This window comes from Pinus tabuliformis, chromosome J (assembly GCF_031772625.1).
Source record: "Pinus tabuliformis cultivar Carrire ecotype Pingquan chromosome J, CPIR1, whole genome shotgun sequence".
In the NCBI taxonomy this organism is placed as follows: domain Eukaryota; kingdom Viridiplantae; phylum Streptophyta; class Pinopsida; order Pinales; family Pinaceae; genus Pinus; species Pinus tabuliformis.
The window spans coordinates 1,009,122,882-1,009,143,958 of NC_142295.1; the positions used below are offsets into that span (position 1 = coordinate 1,009,122,882).

Genomic DNA, 21,077 nt, shown 5'->3' on the forward strand with positions numbered 1-21,077 from the left:
GTCCCTTAGTTTCTCTACCTATCTACAAATCTGCCAAGCTTAGACTATTTGGATAGATATCATTCTCTATATTCTACAACAGGAAATTGAAACCTAGGGAGACCAGGATTAGACTGTTTGGACCTCCCTTTAAGAAATTCTTCAAAATTGGAACAACTCATCAAAATGGAATGCAGCAGTGGCATTTGGTTCAGCACACTTCATGGCTTCTTCTTTGTTCTCTTCTGGCAATATGGAACACTACAGCTTGCAAAGTATGACATCTTTGGCATGTAAAAATGTCAATCATGAAAGATGATACCCTGTTGCAACAGGAGGCTAATAGTGGCTCCACTTGGGGATGGCTTTTCCTTGTGAAAAGTCAAGAACAACAGGTCAGACTGCCTTGATCTTCTGTTTGTTGCTGTTAACTGTGAATTTCTTCTTTGTTCTGGCTTTTTCAGATATGAAACTTTGAACTATGAACCACTCCTCCTCAACAGAGCTGTCTGTGAGATGTACAGCAGCGCCTACCTTCCTCTGCGCGCTTGATCTTTATGTACAATGCTTGAGCAACTATGCTGATATAGACTGAAAGTTCTTGCTCTGTTTTGATGCTTTTGAGATTGAATAATTTGCATCGGCTGCGTCCTTTCCAAATTTACTGCCATTCCTTAACAATTGGCCTGTTTACAAAAATTTAAACTGAGTGCTGATATATACAAATAATATTGTACAAAGATATTTATAGAACTTGCATTGTTTCAACAACAGGGATCGTGATAATGTTTCAACATCCTGCCATTCACAGGGCCTTCTTCAACAGTGCTTTCCTCCATAGATCTGAGAAAATAGGTGTTGTTTCCTTGAACAACAGAAATTACAAATGGACCTTTCCATAGAAAGTCAAACTTGGCATGTTTGCCCTTGTCTTCTCTTCTTGAGTCCCACTTCAAAACTTTGTCACCAATACTGAAATCTTCAGCTTTAGCTCTCTTATCAAACATCTTTTTGAGCTTTTCTTGTAAGATTTGTGCTCTGTCATAGATTTGTTCTCTGGTTTGCTGAAGGTGAATTGTCTGATTAATTCTTCTTTGAATGTCATTTGGTTTAGCCTGAATTTCCTGTAACAGCTTGATAGTAGGAATGCCCAGGGATGAAGGAAATCTAGCCTCCATGCCATATACCAGCTCATAAGGGCTCATTCCAATTGATCTTTTTCTTGAAAGTCTGTCTGCCCATAGGGCGTTCACCAGCTTTTTGTACCAGTTTTTCTTGTTTTCTTCTAGCAGTTTCTTTATGATGTTGATGAGGCTCTTGTTAGATTATTCGGCCAATCCATTACCTTGAGGGTAATATGCTGTAGAGTGGCCCAGGGTGATATGAAACTTATGGTAGAAACTGATCATCTTTTTGGACTTAAAGGCAGCGGCATTGTCAGTGATGATTTTCTCAGGGCAGCCAAATTTGGAAAGGATGTTGTATTCAAGGAATTGGATAATGATGGTATCATTGGCTTGTCTACAGGGAATGGCTTCAACCCACTTGGTGAAATAATCGGTGGCTGTTAGGATGCATTTGTGCTGGCCTGAGGAAGAGGGATGAATTTCTCCAATTAAGTCAAGACCCCATTGTTGAAAAGGTTTTTCGGTGGAGATGGGTTTAAGGGGCAGGGGCAACAATTTTCTCTTGCCTTCAAAAATTTGGCACTTGTGACATGTCATGGAAAACTTTTTTACATCTGCAAAAAGAGTGGGCCAGTAGAAACCAGCCCTCAGGATTTTGTCTGCTGTGGACTTCCAGTAGAGATGTCCTCCACAATCACCTCCATGGAATTCTTTCATGACATTGTTAGTTTCATTCATGGTTAAACAATTTAACAATATACCTTCATGATTTCTCCAAAATAATGCACCATCTATAACACAAAATCTCAAAGCCTTCATTTTTAAAAATCTTTTCTTTGTTCTGGACAATCCTGTGGGAGCACACAGGTTTAAGAATACAAAGCAAATATCAGTGTACCAAGGGCATTGCAGAAATATTTCACTGATCTGTGGAGTCGCCAGCTCCGGTTCATTGTCCAGCTGGTTAATGTCTAAGGCCTAAAAGTTTTTTTCGGACATCAGCTTGGCTAAACCTTGTCCCTTTATCAGCTTGGTTGGTTTTATTTCAATGTCATATTCAAGGATACTTGCAATCCACTTACCTCTTTTGCCTTCTAATCCGTCTTGAGTCAATATATCTTTAACAGCAACGTGTGGGACATAGGCAGTCACGTGTGAATATAAAATGTACACTTTGAAATCCTTGATGGCCTTAACAAGTGCGTAGGCCTACTTTTCCATTATTAGGTACTTCAGAGGGGCGTCTCTTAAGGCTCGGCTGAAAAAAGCAATTGGCTTTTCAGCTCCCTGCTCATCCTTTTGCAACAGGACAACAGCGATTGTGTGGTCTGATGCGAACGAAAATATGATAAAATCCTTGTCAAACTGTGGACTGGTTAGAACAGGAGTTTGGGTTAATGCAGTTTTGATACTCTCGAATGCCTGCTTGGCCTCAAGGGACCATCTTACCTTGGCATCCTTCTTTAGCATGTTGCTTAACAGTCTTATTACTCCAACTAAATTTGGAATAAATCTTCTCAAAAAGTTAATTTTACCAAGGAATGCTTGTAGCTCTTTTATGTTTATCGGATGTGGAATTTGGAGGATGGCCTGTATTCTTTCAGGATCAATTCTGATCCCATCCTTTGATATAATGTGGCCAAGTAATTTTCCTTCTTCCAGGCCAAATAAGGACTTCTTTGGATTAAAGGAAATGCCGTATTTCCTGCATGTCATGAAAATTTGTTTGAGATGCTTGAGATGTTCTTCATCAGATTTGGAAAATGGGGTTAAATCATCAAGGTACACAACTAGGAAGTCATGTAATTCTTTGGCGAATGCAATGTCCATTGCTCGTTGAAAGGTAGCACCAGCGTTTTTAAGTCCAAATGGCATCTTTACATATTTAAATGTTCCCCAGGGTGTGGTAAAGGCAGTTTTGTCTTGGTCGTCTGGGTGAACAAGTATCTGGTTAAAACCTGAAAAACCATCTAGCAGGGAAATTCTAGATGCTCCCACTACTCTCTGCAATATGTGGTCCATTTTGGGCAGGGGATAGTGGTCTTTTAAGGAGACTTGATTTAAATTTCTGAGATCTACACAAAGTCTGATTTCACCTGTCTTTTTTCTTGTAGGCACTAGGTTGGACACCCACTCAGAGAATCTTATAGGGGCTATAATGCCTGCTTCCCACATCCTTTTTACTTCTTTTTCAATCATGGGAAGCAGCACAAGGTTGATTCTTCTCAATTTCTGTTTGAAGGGCTTCTGATTGGGCTTCAATGGGATCATGTGCTGAATCACTGATGTATCATAGGATTTCAAATCCTCATAGCTCCAATGTTGTGTTCTTCAATTTCCGGGTTTATTGGTTGCAATTTTGGTTTTCTGGGAACGTCATTAGAGTCAAACATTTCTTCTAGAGGAGTTAGTCCAGCAGGCAAAAAATTATCTTTCAAGTTAATGACCTCTACCTCTGTTCTGTCTACTTCTTCTACCTGTGTTTGTTTCAGCTGTTCAATGTTTTCATTGTCAAAAATGGTTGGCTTCAGAATCTGTTTGGTTGTTTCAGCGGTTAGAACTTGCTGACTTTCATTTCTCTGTTGTTCAGAATCTGTCATGGCATCCATGTCAATGTGAATATTTGAAAATTCATGCTCGAGGGTAAGGAAATTATTAATCTGGGCATCATTCTCGAATACTTGCCAATCTATGACATTATTTGGGACAGTGGGCCTATGTTTTATTTCGGCTGTGAAGTGATGATTCGGGTCAAAACGGAGCTTGCATGTACTTGCGAAGGTGGCTAGGTTGTGTGCATGAATGTTGTGATTTCTGGAAATCTTGTCAAGCTTGAATTCAGTGAATGCCTGGAGTATGTTAGTAGCAGCAGTTCTGTAGGCTCTCATTCTGTTGTCATTGGTAACAAAATTACCTTTCATCTGTTTTATAACTAGATCACAGTCACCTAAGATAGACACTTTTACAACACTTAGAGTTTTAAGCAGTTTAAGGCCTAACAACAGAGCCTCATACTCTGCCATGTTATTTGTGCATTTGAAATTCAGTCTATAGGCATGTCCTTCTACATGATTATCATGTGTATTGTGAATCCAGATACCTGCCCCTGCTCCTAACTTGTTGACAGAACCATCAAACTCTAAGAATCATGTGATTTCTTGCTTGTTGACATTGCTAGGAGTGTCATCCGAATCAGGGTTGGGCATATTTAAAATTTATGTTTGGGGAGGTTCTTGTAACATGCTGGTTGCATTTACTGTTTTGACAATTTCTCTATTATGGGCAACTGTTTCTTCATTGATGTGCACTTGTTGTTCTAGAGCCAAAGGCTCCTTATTAGTGGGCAGATTTGAATCATCATTGAATAAAATGAAAGAATCCATATCAGAATGAATTGAATAAATGGGAAAATTTTCAGGCTTGCTTTCACTACTTACTACATATTTCATCAGCGTTTCTCTGTACAGTCTCTTTGGTTGCCCAAAGACTGAAATGGTAGCGTAGGAAAGGTCTAATTGAAGGGATCCTTGGAGCTTTGCTCCCCATGATCTCGAGAGGAGCATACCATACTTTGGTGGGATGTCAGCCACTACTACATCCATGAGGATGGTCTTGTTGGGATATTGGACTAAGGAGACACATAGATCTTTAATGAGGCCTAAACATTTCACTTGACTTGAGTCAAATGAGTATAAATCTTTGTAAGGTCTTGTGATGTCGAGATTCAGTTTTTCCATAACTGCTTTGGGCATAAGATTGTGCGATGCCCCTGAGTCAAACATAGCGTTGTGTAAAACTTTGTCATGTATATGCAGACTGACATAAAAGGGTGGGACAAGTCCTTGTGTTGACTTTCCATTAACTTTTGGTCCAAACAATAGTTCAGGGGAATCATCCAAAACATTTACATCATCTTTGTTTTCTGGGAGTTGAAGTGACCTTTGAATTTGTTGCCTATATACATCGTGTTTAGCCAATTCTGAAAGAGGAATGGCTATCTTGAGTTTTCCTATCTCTGTTTCTAAACTAAAAGGCTTCTCCAATGGAGTCTTAGTATTGGCATTGGCAATTTTTTCCTTTTCATTTGAATTTTCAGCGACTTGCTCTTGTTTATCAATGCTATGGGAAGTATTTGCTTGCGGTTTGGAAACTTCAGGAGAACTTTTTGGGATGTTGTTTGAATTTTCTTTTGAGAAAGGAGGAGGCAAAGGTTGATCTTCGGAAGGCTGTATTTCTGTTATATCTTCTACAGTCACTTGATGTGGGTTTGGGACAGTCATATCAGCTGGTTCTGTTACAACAACTTTGTTTTTAATCTTGTTGGGTTGTTTACTTTCCTTTGTCTTGCTAGGCTCAGAGATGTCAATGGTCCTAGTTCTGAGCTTATACTGTTTGTGTACTTCATACACAGCAGCATCATAACCTTGTTTAAAATCAAAAGACTCACCAGATTTAGTCTGAAATTGATTGCAGTCATGCTCATTTTGGTCTTCTTGTGTCAGGAAAGTTTGATGTTCACCCTTTAGATCCATTAAATTCATATGATCGTCTTCTATGGGTTGACTAGAAGTAGATCCTTCTACATAGTTATCCTGAAAAGGGGGTCTTATATCATGGTCTTGGTTAGACCTACGAGCATTTATGTTCTCCGTTCTCCTAAAATTGGGATTTTTTATGGGATTAGACTGTTGTCCTTCCCATGATACCTTTCTCTCCACATTTTCTACCCTCTCTCCTAGTCTTTGCAGGCCATTGATGATACCATCAAGCTTCTGGTCGAAGGTTGAGGGTTCTTCCTTAAAGGTGGCTCTCTTTTCCATTTGGGCCCTATTTCTTTTGGCAATTAAGTTGGCTTCTACCGTGACAACAACCTTTTGCGCGTCTTAAAGGGTTTCAAGAGCTCTTTCTTTCAACTGATATGCCATATCAGGGTCAAAACCATCAGAAAATTTGTACAAGGCAAGGTCGGGTGGAGGCCTTAAATTCTGTGGTATCGCATTATACACATTGTTGAATCTTGCACAATATTCTAAAACGGTCTCTTGAGGACCTCGTTTAATTATATCATATTCAGCTAGTATGTGCAAGGGATCTGTATTTTTCTCCCATCTGTTGGTAAAGGATAGGTAAAGCTCATCAGGAGTGGTTATGGAATTTGCAGCGAGTGATCTGAACCAAGTTCTCACATCACCTGTTAGACTCTGAACAAAAATTCTCATTCTCACGCTGTCATCATCTATTTCGTAGTTCTCAAAATAGTCTTGCATCTTTTTGGCATGCTGAATGGCTGTGAAAGGACCAGTGGAATCAAAATATGAAATTTTTGATTGGTAATCTTGGGGTAAAGCCGCAACGTTAGCAGGTAATTGTACGGGTGCATATCTATTAGCCATATTGGCCGGTATAAGTGGAACAACGGGGATGAATGGAACAACGGGGATAACAGGGATAACAGTAGTGGTAATGGGAATATGTGCAGTGAATGAAGGTGTGGAAAGAGTGCTATGATATGTGGATGACGAACAAGGGGAAGCAAGGGTAGACCGGAATAAAACCTTGACAGGGGTTGGAACAGAGCTAGGGTAAGTTGTTTCAGGGGTTTTATCAGCAAAATTTTCCTATCTTTGTTGCTTCCTAAGGATTTTAGGGATTATGTTATGGTTTTCAAAAATAGCTGGAGGATCTGGGTCTGGGTTTGACCTTGTATATCGCGAACTTTTCTTGGGAGCCAGCTTCCGCACTTGTTTTTTTTTTTTTTTGGTATATTTTTTTTTTGGAATATTTTTTGTATTCACAAGGGCCAGATAAGATTTTGGAATGGCTGTGTATATCTTAAAACTAGCATGAAGATTGACTGAAGCAGCTTTTATCTAAACCTGTTAATGCAAAAACAAAAACAGTTTCAAAGGCTTCCTGGCTAACATTGAGGCTTCATCTGTAGTGTTAGGAAATATACAGCAATTAGAAAATCGATTTCTACAGGGGATTTTTAACCTTCTTCATGAAAATTTGTAAAATTAACTGAGGAAAGTCCCCAGTGGAGTCGCCATTATGTTATCACTCAGGTTGTCCCTGAAGGTTAAGAAAGGGATACGGCCGAGGTAACCACAAACCAACTTTGGACTGCAGGTTCTAGCCAACCTACAATCAGAGAGGGCTCTCTCTTTTAGAGTTAGCTTTGTTTGAAAGGATTTTAGGCTAGGTCTTGGGTCCAGAGGGTTTTTTTCTTTGTTTTGGTGGGAAAATTGACACTTTCAGGTAGAGAGGCAGAGTATAGTCTGAATGTTTCAAACCATTGGGCGTGGAGTCGAGGAGGGGAACTACTGGTGCGTTTCCTTAATAATAGTGAGGGAACATGGAGCAAGATAGCTGAGCTTGAAGCAATTTTTAGGTTTAAAGGATGAAATGAATGCTAAAGAAAGAGAGGCAGTTAAGAATCTCTCCAGCAGATTAGCAGAGAAAGTAACAGGGCGCTACCTAGGGGCATTTATGAATCCCTAGATAATTGGCCAACACAGGTGAATTGGGGTAAACATGAGCCAGAAGGAATTCAATATTCATAACCAATTCATTCAGACGAAAACATCAATAATAGCAGAAATTGAGCATAGAGAGTATTTAAACTAATTCTAGGGTATTCTTTTTTCCTGCTATTTAGATAATGACAAACACATAAACAGAGATAAGAGGCACTTATTGCTTCAGGCCGCAGCACAAGAATTCCATCTTCAATATCCAAAGCATTTATCAACAACAGACAGTTCGCTCTCCAAGCTTTCGGCAATCTTTGATTACAGAAAAATTCAGGTATACACAGCGAGTCTCTAGTGAAGAATTCTCAATTTACCAACCCTTAAAACTATACAGAGGGTGGTATATATAGGGCAAAACTTTCTATCTACTGCTTTTATTACATCTTGACCTAATCAGGTCATAAAAAATAATTTATTGACCTACTCCTATCTGAAATAAATGCATGAAAATTCTCAGGCTGCGCTGGGGGCGGCCGTAAAAAAAAAATGAATAAATGATGTAGTCCTGGGTGCCTTGGTGCAATGTCTTCTGAAATAAATATGCATGGGTTTCTGCTTCCTTGCTGTCCTGGTGCTTTGAATGTCTTAATGGTGATTTGAAGGCAAGGATGGGCTGATGCTTATTGATTTGAATTTCTGGGGGCTTCATCAATGTTCAGGTGCTTCGAGCCCCTAAACAAATCTTTGCTGATACTCTTTGGCGTCTTTTCTTCCACTGATACTCTTTGACAAAATCTGGACTGCTGCTCTGATGTGCTGTGGGTCTAATCACCAGTAAATGGCTGTTGTTCGGCCTCTGTATCATCTGGAATTGTCTTCTGCTCCTTTTGGTATGCTCTGTGAAGAAAACGGATCATTTTTGCGCCTTTTCGGGCTTCCTGGGGCCGCATGATGAGAAGATTCCTTGAAGATTCTCCACTTCAGCCTAAAAAATCCTGCGATGAGCGATTTGCGCTAGTCAAAAACTACCTCAGAATTGGATTCCGGGGCTCCGAAGTGCGACTTTCGCGCCTTTGCGCACAAAAAGTGCTGATGACGTCAGCATGATGTGACATTGTACGGTAGGTGATGTCAGCATGACGTCAGCAGGGAAACATGGCGGGATGACGTCAGCATGATGTCATCATGTACGGACAATGACGTGGCAAGTACGGTGGCAGGGACACGTGGCAGTGACATGGCAGGAAGCCACGTAGGCAGGTGACTCATCGGGTGACTGGACAAAGGGGTGACGTAAGCAGGGACTGTGCAGGGGGTGACGTGGGATGTGACGTCACGGGTGGTAAGCGGTTTTGTGGTGCACCGGTTATGGGAAAAGGCGGTCTCGGGGGAGGGGGCTCCGCCACAGCCCAACGCTTGACGCGTGGCGGGAGTACGGCGGGAATACCGCCCATCTCCCGGACGCTAAAGCTCGGGCGCTTTGGAGATGGGACGACCCGCCAGTCAAAGATCTGCAGGGCTATGGATCGAACGGCTGGCGGTAAAGGAAATACGGTGGGAAGATACGGCGGGCGAATATTCCAAGAATATTCCTTTTTTAATAATACGCGCGGTGGGTTATGACTTAGGGAAAGCGGGTTTGGGGTTTTTTAGAACGGGCGCGATCAATATTTATAGTTGGGACTTAGGGTAAGGGGTGAAATATGGGTTAAAAGTGCGCGTGTTTAGGATTTTATGCACAAAACTTTGGTTTGGGGACGAAATAGGGAGTTTTGAGGGTTTTAGAGGGGTTTTAGGGCTACGGAAGCGGTTACTAGCTGACCTGATGTCAGACTAGCTCCTTAATGACTCGGATGGGCTAAAGACAGCCCCAGATGGACTCTGATTTCCTGGACTTATAGGAAATATGGCTATATTGCCAGGGAGGGGTATTTACATAGGGGAGTTTTATATACATGATTTTAATAGGGGAAGGGGAAAATTGTTAGGGAGTTATATAATAAAGTTAATAGTTAATATGGAGATGAAAAGAGGGCGCTAAGGTATGAGACCTTAGGCTTTGTTGGGGAAAAGAAGGCTCACAGATGATGAGTGAGCAGTCCTTGAGTGAAGCAGATCCTCACTAAGGCAAATGTCATGGAAATGATGAAACTGAGAGGCTCAAGCAGACCTTGACCCCTTGGGGGATGCTAGTAAGTGACTTGGGGGAAATGAGAAGAAGGGGAGGTTAGTGAGTTCTAGCTTGAGTACCTCCTTTGAATGCAAAACTACCTGATTACTAGGATCTGAAAGGATAAGACATTGTGAGATACAAAATTGATCATCAATTATCATTCTGCCACCAAACAGCTACCTACCCAGCCTACTGTCCTAACATTTTTTCTTCTTTTTTTTTTGGATGCACTTAGACTTGCAGACCCATGTTTCCAATTTTTTTTTTTTTTTCTATCTAAATCTACACTTATTTCTGCCAGGGCCCAGATTAAACAGTTGGGTCCCTTAGTTTCTCTACCTATCTACAAATCTGCCAAGCTTAGACTGTTTGGACAGATATCATTCTCTATATTCTACAACAGGAAATTGAAACTTAGGGAGACCAGGATTAGACTGTTTGGACCTCCCTTTAAGAAATTCTTCAAAATTGGAACAACTCAACAAAATGGAACGCATCAGTGGCATTTGGATCAGCACACTTCATGGCTTCTTCTTTGGTCTCTTCTGGAAATATGGAACACTGCAGCTTGCAAAGTATGACAAATTTGGTATGTAAAATGTCAATCATGAAAGATGATACCCTGTTGCAATAGGAGGCTAACACTAAGTATGTTCATTGTGTAGTCGTGGCATCGTGAAATGTGTATTCGTTGTGTTGTACTATGTATATGTATCTATACTGTGTTGTACACCAGATGCATGAGTATGTATTGTGTTGTGTTCTACATCAAGTGTAGGTGTATATGTCACAATATATATTAGGCATAGGAGTATTCATTATGTGGTGTCGTACATTGTGTGTAGATGTATTTGTTGTGATGTACATTGTGTATGTGTATGTGATTGAACAAAAAAGAGGCATTGGGTTCTTTCTAGATGTGGCAACTGATCCAATGTGCACCATGTACGAAAGGGATAAAGGTATAAGTAAAAAAATTATTGAAGGATAATTATCAATATTTTATTCTGTTTTTACTATGCATGTTATCTATGATTCTGATTTATGATGGTTACATGTGATCTATCATTCTACTTTATGATGATTGCATGTGAGTCATGATTTTGATCTATGATGGTTGTGTTTCGAGCTAACCAGATGCGATATGTTTATACATGATGATTTGATAAACGAGTTAGTTTGACTTGTTGTGATAGGAAGTAAATAGAGTTGCATACATACCTTATTTACGAGCTACAAATGAGGTGTGATTTGAATTTCGTTAAATTTATTTCAATCTAATGGTAGTTATGTGCTTGGTATAGGAAAGCATGAAAATTCCCGGTTTGGTTGGTTGAAACTAAGTGCAAGGATTAGCAGCAACAACAAAAGGAATTGGAATAGGAAAAATAATGTTGGTCAAGCACTTCAGGAGTAAGGCCATTGTGGGAAACTGGTACCCAATATTGTCCATTGATTTCCATGAGTATGCTATGACCTGTATGATGGTTTTGAGGTAGAGATATTCCTTGGCTTTTGGACCTTCTGATGAGAGGAAACCTTTGCCAAGGGATGGATCACCTGGGATAAAGGATGTCGAGGCACTTTGAAGGTGAGTGATTTCCTAAAAGGGGGTGACTGGATTTCCAGAAGGATTGTGTAGCAAAGAAGGGAAGGTTGGGAAACAATGAGCTGGTAACTCTTCACTGATAGACAAGTGGCACAGGATTGTAGCACTAGACATTAGATGTAGCTTTGACTTTGGCAATGTATTTTGGACTTCCTAGGAAGGAGGTGAATCCTAGTACTACTTTTGAGGGCGGTGGTGTGAGCCTCTAGATTCCCTTGTTGAGGATGTAGACATCATATCCTTTTATTTGTTGGTTGAGAAAATGTGCATATGTGTATATGTGTATATTATTGTAAATACTATATCGAGATGGATTTATAAAGCTCCATAGACAGTATGATTATTTGTTGGTTGAAGAAAATGTGCATAAGTATATGTGGTGGTTATTGTAAATACCATAATGAGTTGTGTTATAAACCTTCAGTAAATGATATGCATGTCATATTTCAGTAGGATGTCGTTGTAAATGCTGCAACAAGCTATGTTATAAAGCTCCATGGGTAGTATGTTTTGTTTTCAATAGTTTACTAGTTTATAGGTGTCATTGAACACCGATGATGGTGTTCCCACAAGGGGAAGGGTTTCATAACAACCCTGGTCAAAGATCCATATAATAAATCTAATAAAGGAAAAAATAAGACCAAGGCCACGGGACATGTATTCCATGTTGAATATTGGGAAAAACATCCTAGTGGGTGTTCATTTTGGTTATTATGGCTAAAGGAATTTGGAAAAGGCAATGGAAAGGTCTTTGAAAAGGAAAAGTGGCATTAATTAACATTTTATTTATGAAAATAAAGGAAATTAGGAGAAAATGAAGGTGAAAGGTCACAAGTTGCATGTGAGGAGGAAATTGATGAAAAATAATGGGAAATGAAGAAAATAGAGCCCTCATTAATAAAAAGGCTTCTGAGGATTAGTTCACAATCTTTTTGACAATTTTGGGTGGAGCTCTCTCTCAATTCTCTATCTCACATTGTTGGATAACTCTTGGAGCACTCTAGCATAGGAGCAAGGAAAGTAAAATAATGAAAAAGAAGGTGAAGGGAAGAAAATATTAATCAAGGAAGAGTGAGATAAAGTGGCTACAATAGGATTACTTACAAGTATAGATTTGCATGTGTGATTTCCATGCTAGATTTGGCATGCATGGTACATGTATGTGTGTATTTGGTTCTCTTGTTGTCATTAGCATGGGTTTTTCTCCGTGTGACAGTGGTTTTTAGCCTTGCCTTGCCATTTCTAGATAGCCATGGTGTGATGGGTTCTCTTTTATTTGGTTAAGTTGGATTGTCGAACAATTTCAAAACTGAGTGAGGTGGCCTCAGAAGAAGAACAAAAGGCTTATGAATCCTTGGACCGAAGAAGGTAGGATTTTACTAAAGTCATATTTTGTGTACCTCAGTGGGGCTAGGAATCCTTGACTGGTGAATGGAGGGATATATGGTAAATCCTAGAGGTGTGAGCCCTCGATGGAGCTTAGGAATCCTCGAGTGGTGAATGGCAGGATATACGGTCAATCCTAAAGGGTGGAGTCTCGATTAGGCTTACGAATCCTTGATTGATGAATGTCGAGATATATGGAAAAGCATAGAGATTAGAAGATAAAAAAAATTCCTCATGGTGTAGGTGGAGAGATCTAGAGGCACCCATGCTTGTTTAGGGCCTAGTGATTTGGTGGGGATTGCGATAAAGCCTGAGGAAACTTCGATTGGTTTTGTTCTGAGTCCCACATTCTTGCTTGGAATATTGCACGAGGGTGATTGGCTGAAATAAATATTTGGTTCAACCCTATCTATGATCAGGTGGTTCGTGGAAGTCCCAGACCTAGTTGGCTTGTGCATTAATTAATAAGAGCTCCTTCTCCTTGGTATTTCATGTGTAAATGTACTATTTCATATGTGATTTTTATGGTTGTTGTATCATTTTTATTTCTATTGGTTATATGTTGGTTACAATTATGTTTTATATCATACTTGATGTATGGATATCATGATGTTTTGATTAGAAAATGAATGTAAAATGAATATATTACCTAATAGATGATAATGAAGCTATTTTGATAAGGGATCAATTCTTCTTTATGAATATCAGATAAGTATGAGATCCTTATGCTCAGATATATTGGTATGACTTGTAGATTACCTATTTGTGACTTTTTTGACAAAGTTCCTTTCATGGCTAGTAGGAGTCATATCAATTACTTGTACCGGTGATTGCATTAGTATCATTATTCCATTGTTAATTATCGTTTCCAAAAGTTTCATCAAGTTCTAGGCAATGGCATGAGAGCTAGCCCTAAAAAAGTGGCTCATAATCCATGGTTGCTAGCACAAAAATGTTTGAAAGTGTCCACATTCAATGGCATGCCTTGTTGTGGGAGCAACTAGAAGGTGTCATTCGCATGCATGGGAGTGAATGAGGGTCTAGATTAGTAAAATTTCAAGTTTTCTCAGGTTTTTGTCACTAAAAAGTGTTGGTTAGCTCCTAAAGGTTATGTAGCATGTGCTGAAGGAAAAAATGATATTTTTTGGTCAATTCCACTTCCTCAACTATACATTGGGAGTTGAATCACATCATAGTAGCCCCTTGTCACATTTTTACCCAAGTGGCCTGGTTAGATTGGGTAAATGTGGGAAGAGGGTGTTACACCAATGGCACACTATTCTTAGTCCTTTTACTTAAATATATCTCAACGACACCATTCCTCAAGCCATAAAAAAAAGTGACAAATTAAATAAAAGATTGGCTTCATAATAAATTCCCCCCCACAACCCCCCCCCCCCCCCCCCCCCAACTTCACCTTCACGAACTTTGAATTAGTGTCCCTCTCAATCCAATCATCAATTTTTTTATTTACATTAATTTACATAATTATAAACATTCATGTGCATAGAAATGCTTACAATAGGGTGACCATGGCGTTGTTACATCCCTCTGAGGAAGTAACCCTTTATTTTTCTCGAACACACTCTTGTACACATATAGAAACTTTTCCAATCATTTTTTTTGTTTCTTAGCACACCTCTCTAGTGATGAATTGGATTTTCTATTGAAAAAAACAAAGCATACTTCTTATTAGAACTGATCAATATCTTAGTCTCATTCGTACTTACCAATGATATATTTGATTTTCCCTTGTGCATGTTGATGGTGAGTAATTTTTCATACTTGATAAGGCGGTACTAGTTGGATCTCTACATGAATATTGCATCCAACATGTATATATAAGAAATCCCACATACAACTCCACAAACATCAAGTTGAACTATATCCAACTATACTTTATCAAAAAAATCATCAAAAATAGCAAATTTAGTTCTACACTATTTGGTTGCTTTTATCTTCTCCTCCTTTTTTATGCACTCAAATGAATATGGGATAGGATGGCCATGAGCATCCATTCCTAGTTTCTTTACTAGATATGTTGCTATGATATTTTCCTATTATCCTAAGTTAAAAAGATCATCAATGTTTGTATTCCTAACTTTTCTCCATCTTTGGAATATTATAATTATTTCCTTCTCTTCTTGTTGTTGAAGGGTATTCATATTCATCTACTTTTTCATTAATGTACAAGGAATCTTTTCATCCATGTCTAAGCTACATTCGACCTAGTTTCTTGAATTAGCGCCATAATATTCTTCATCTTCAGGTTGGGCTCTAAATGCAACTTCTAATACTTCTTCTTTGTATTACCATCAAATTTGCATTGGTTGTAGTGATTACTAGTATTTTTCTTTGGTGTGTTGTGGTTTTTTTCTTTCTATTTTATCCCCCTATCCACTTCTTCTTCCCCTCCTTAGATGCTTCCTAATGCTCCTTCTACTTTGACCCATTTGTTTTCTTTTCTTATGGCCTATGTTTTCTAGGTGTTGTGCCTATACAAAAGCCCCATCCATTTTCCTAGGTTTGAATAACATCATTTTATTTCATATGTGGATTTGTAACCCCCCCAGATACTTGAGTTGTACATCTTGGTTCATTGGGTAGATATCTAACATTATTGTCATCATCTTAAATTTGGTGGTGTACTCCTATACACTCTTCCCCTATCTCAATAAGTAGTAATGCAACTAGATCCTCTATTCCTATAAATACTTGATAGGGTATATCTTTAAATTTATGAGATCTTTGAAATCCTCCCACTTATTCACTGGAGGATATCGCTCCAATATTAAGGTTTTCAGGTGACTTTCCCACTAGGTCAAGGCATGTCGCTATAATTTCAGATGCACAAATGAGATTGTCTGTTCTTCCTCTACGTTACGAACACTAAAATACACCTCTAACTACTACAACCAACAATTTGACTTCAAATCATCAATATCACCTTGATACAACTCGATGTCATCCTTCATTTCCATCTTAAATTGGGACTCTAAATGGCTTATGACACATGAACTGGGTTGTCCCTTTTTGGGTCCCTTCTTAAGCTCCCTCTGTGGTTCTTCTTGATCCCCCAATATCCCCTCTATTATGACCTATGCATTATAACCTCCATCCTCTCCAAATAGCTTGAGTTTATTCATGAATTCCACTATGAAGAGGATCACATTATTGTGTATATCTATGAATTGTGTTTTCAACTGCAAAAACCTCTATGATTTCTTGATGGTTATTAATAGAGTCATTGACCATGGCTGGGGTTTTACAACTTTCTACTTAGACTAATATGGACCCCCTACAACGTCCCACAAATAGCCAAATAAATCTTCTCCAATACCAATATTATTTGTAAACTACCATGGATATTCCACTATATATTTTGTCACAATAGATCTAGAGAAAATATATTTTAAATTTGAAATCTCCAATATGAGGGTTAATATTTACTTAGTTTTATTCATTCCTTAATTACTATTTAGTATGTATGCATATGATGTATAAATTTGTAGAAAATAGAGAAACAATATAACAATAACTCACAAAACCATAATAACACATGGTATGACTTGGGAAACCTTTTTAAGAGAAAAATTAATTGGACAATGATGCTAATCTCCTCTTTATTTCTCTAAATGAAAATGGATGCAAGTACTAAGAGGTGAAAGTTGTGGCTCTTGGGATGCCACAAGACACAAATGATCTATTTTTGTTCTCTCCCTCTATCCACTCTCAACTCCTCTTGTTATCTATGGAAGAAAATGCATTAAAATATAATGAATCCCTTTTCCTCCAAGTGGTCTAGTTATAACACAACCCAATAAAAAAGTAGGGGTTAAATTTGACCCATTCAAATCTCAATATGAGTTACAAGTCAAAAATTTTGGAGTCTTCTTCATAGTCCCCATGTGGCTATCCCATTTTCCATGAGTAACAACGGCTAATGTGGTATGTTCTTCAATTATGGTGGTCAATTTAAATAGGTCAAATTTCGAGAGGCACAACTTTCAAATTTGAGTTTTGATTGAGGGGATTATTGTGCCATTGGAAATGAATCCATGTGTATATTATGGAATGAGTTTCAATGGTAAGGTCCATACCATAAAAAGCAATCAGTTAATGCATAAAAATGGATCATAATGTTTTTCACCTAAAATTTCCAAACTGGGACGACAAGTAAAAATGAAATTGCAATATGATTCCTCCACATTTTCCACTATAAGAGAATCAATAGGCATGAGAAATAATATGTTAATCCAATATATATAAGCGAGTAAAAGTGGTTTCTCTATGTTCATAGATATTGGTGTAACATAAACCATCTACCAATTAATGTATGCAAATGAATGCCTTATGAAAAAAAATGTTTTATCATTCATCAATGCAATATCATGTATTTTTAGGTATTCAATCAATAATTCAACATTACTAATGTGATGTTTAAGATAATTTTACCATCTTCTTATCCAACATTTATCTAATGTTTTAAGCATTGAATTAGTGATTGATTTCAACCCTCAATATAGTAGCTTTTATTAGGCATTTTTTTGTATATTTTCATCCATGGATATTACTAACTAGAATATACCAATCTTAACTCTGAGTCTATCAAGTATTGTGAGAAATCAAATCTATTGAGTTGCAAACCTTTCTCCCTTATAAAGGTTTCACCTTTATATATTTTTCCTGTATTAACACTCTATAGAGTTAAAATTAAGATGAATTTACGTATGCTAATTGCATTGAGAGGCATTCTACAACCTAATATAGGGTAGATGTGTGGCATTAGATGTTAGATGTTATATGTTAGACATTAGATGTAAATATTTTTGCATTCTACAACCCAATCTAGGGTATATTTGTAGGCGTAAAATGCTACATGTTACATGTTACACATTAGATGTAAATATTTTTCAAATTGATTTTTCTTATATTTTGATTTTGTTTTTTTAAATTAAATTGGAACACTTTTTTTTTCATAAGGCATTCATTTGCATACATTAATTGGTAGATGGTTTATGTTACACCAATATCTATGAACATTGAGAAACCACTTTTACTCGCTTATATATATTGGATTAACATATTATTTCTCATGCCTATTGATTCTCTTATAGTGGAAAATGTGGAGGAATCATATTGCAATTTCATTTTTACTTGTCATCCCAGTTTGGAAATTTTAGGTGAAAAACATTATGATCCATTTTTATGCATTAACTGATTGCTTTTTATGGTATGGACCTTACCATTGAAACTCATTCCATAATATACACATGGATTCATTTCCAATGGCACAATAATCCCCTCAATCAAAATTAATTTATTAACTTAATCCATATTTTATGTTAGTTTAAATTTCTTCATTTGCAATTATTTCAAAACAAATAACATTATTAGGAATAACATAAAAAATATTTACATATAAGTCTTTTAAATAAAACTTATTTATTAACTTATTTCAATTTTGAAATTTAAAATAAAATAAATATATAAATATATATAAACAAATAAAAATAAATTAATAAATAAATAAATAATTAAATTAAAAAAAAAATAAAAAATTATTGAAATTAAATTGAATTAATTAATTTTTAAATGTAAATCTTCCAGCCGACATTACAAGCTAAGAGATATCTTTCGATTCTTCTATTAATAGCTTATTTTCTCGACTCTCTCTTCTCATAATTCAGATCTCATTGCCCTGATGATGGACTCACCTAGCTAGTCCGAAACGTCGGTTTCTTAAATTGCTCACAGGTTTTTCCATTAACAATAAAAAAAAAAAAACATATAAATAGTAGTTACAAATTAAAATAATTATTTTGTAACCATATTTAAATTTAATTAATAAACACATAGAAAATTAATATTTACAATATCACAAGATTCTTAACTAGGAACATTCACGCAATTTTACCATGGATAGCTTTCTTACAATACCATGGCCATGGCTTATGAATTTGACTATGGATATTAATAACTTGCAAATAGGTTTTGTTACAACATCATGGGCCAATATGATGACTTATCAATACCACTTGGCAAAAATCCATAACTCATTTCAAAATCTAGACACTTTATTTTAACTTTATTTTATAACATTTTTAAAAAATTAAATATAAAAGCAAATATCCATGGGGCAAATGTTGTAGTGGTGTAAATGTTTGTAAACATTTACATGTGGGCTCAATTAAAAAATAGTAAAGCCTTAAAAGTAATTTCCTAGAGAGGAGCTCTCGAACCCAGTAGGTAGAGATGTTGTAATGTCCTCTAAACATTTTTTGTCAAATTACATATAATATATATATATATATATATATATATATATATATATATATCTTAGATATATCTTAACTCTTGATCTAGCAAGTACTAAGAAGGATCAAATCTCTTAAGATGTAAAACTTTTGTTAAAGAGAAAAGATAATTGATCCCTTTGAGCACTTGGTAAATCCACATTTAAAATAGATCTAGATGAATATTTATCACAATGAATAACAAAAAATACTTTCCTATTTTATATATCCTATTTATATACTCTTAATGTTTAATTTAAATATAATCCATTTAAATTAACTTTATTATATACACATAGCTATATTAACATATACGCATAACTATAATCGTTCGTTGTCATTTTAATTAGTGCATATTAATATATACACAATACTATAATCCTTCATTGTCATTTGAAGACCTTGATATTTCTTTTTTTAAATGACTTTCATGATTGGTACACAAACCACTATTGACCTCCTTTCTATGGGATCTTATGGTGAGTTTTATAATGACAATATGTAAAATATTAGTGCGACATCAACGAGAATATAATAGAGATAATGGTTATCCTTTTTGAATAATTTGGCTAGGTAGCTTTGCATTTAAATATATTTATATATTTTTTTTTAAATAATAAAATATATATATATATATATATATTAAATTAATAGTTGCAATAATTATTATTGTTTGTTAGGATAACTCATTATCATTATGGAGGGAAAACAATGTTATTTGGAATTACTCACCAGTGATACATAAGAAAGTCAGATTTCACTCATGCTAAACGCCTTTAGGACTTGAACCTTTAACCTATTTCCTTACATCATAAAAAACAAGAACCTCACCATATATATATATATATATATATATATATATATATTACTCAATTAATTTATTAACATATTTAAATTTAAAATTATATGTGTATATATGTGGTTGAGGAAAGAAAATGTTTTTCTATTATATATTAAAGCTCTAAATTATATATAAATTGATTAGAATGATATATATATATATATATATATATATATATATATATATATATATGAAATCTACTATGAATAAAAATAAAAATATATTATTATTAGTGATGATAAGATATTCATTTTTTTTTCACTTTTAATTTATTAAATATAATGTGAATAAAAATATAATTAATTATAAATATGTAAATTATTTGTTTTTGCTAAAATAAATAGTAATAATTTTATAATTTAATAAATTCCAAATTTGAGATTTTTTTTGTTTGACATTATGTATAGAATATAAATTCTTTTCATTTCAATTTATTGAAAAGAGGTTATATGTGAAAATGAAAGTGTTCAAATGCAAATGCACATGTCATCCCTCACATGTGTGAGGATTGGGGTAAAGGTAAAGGTGTTTTGCAAATGCACATGTCATTCCTCACATCATGTGTGAGGATTGGGGTAAAGGTAAAGGTGTTTTGACATCTTTACTCTAGTGATGGTTATAAGGTGTGTCAATATAAATTTCCACTTTAACTTCCAAGTCTATGAATTTAGGGTTAAGGAGTTTTCACATTTTTTTTGTACAAATCTTATTCTTGATGTGAAGTCTTCCCTTCAATTCCCCTCCCAATCAAAGCAATATATTGAACTTGATATTGATAATGATGGAGTCTAACCCAAACTTTAATATATATGTGTGTGTGTGTGAGATCAAAGTAGTGTTTACAAAAGTTCTCTATTTAAACTTGTAACATCTTATAAAGAACTATATATTCCTAGCTATTAAATCTATTTAAAGTGTAATATGTTATTTTTTTTATGATACATATAGTAAAACAAAACCTTAAAAAAAAAAATAACTTAATGAAAGTAAATAGAATTTTATTTTCCAACATTTTCTAAAATCATGTACAATCAAAACCTCATACTACATGATGTCACCAGTATTTCACCAAGCGATATCAAAATGACTTAAGTGGGAATAGATTTTGAGGTGTCATTAAGGGAGATAAACAATTCCATGTGGATGTGAATAATGGTCTCTTTTATATTTGACCAGGGGATCTTTGCAAAGGC

The 21,077-nt window shown here is 36.0% G+C and overlaps 1 protein-coding gene across 1 annotated transcript in view; it reads left to right on the plus strand.

The window, feature by feature from the left end:
- Nucleotides 1-21,077, plus strand: part of LOC149230267 (transcription factor bHLH36-like) — a 48,073-nt gene that overhangs the window by 1,008 nt on the left and 25,988 nt on the right. The window lies entirely within an intron of this gene.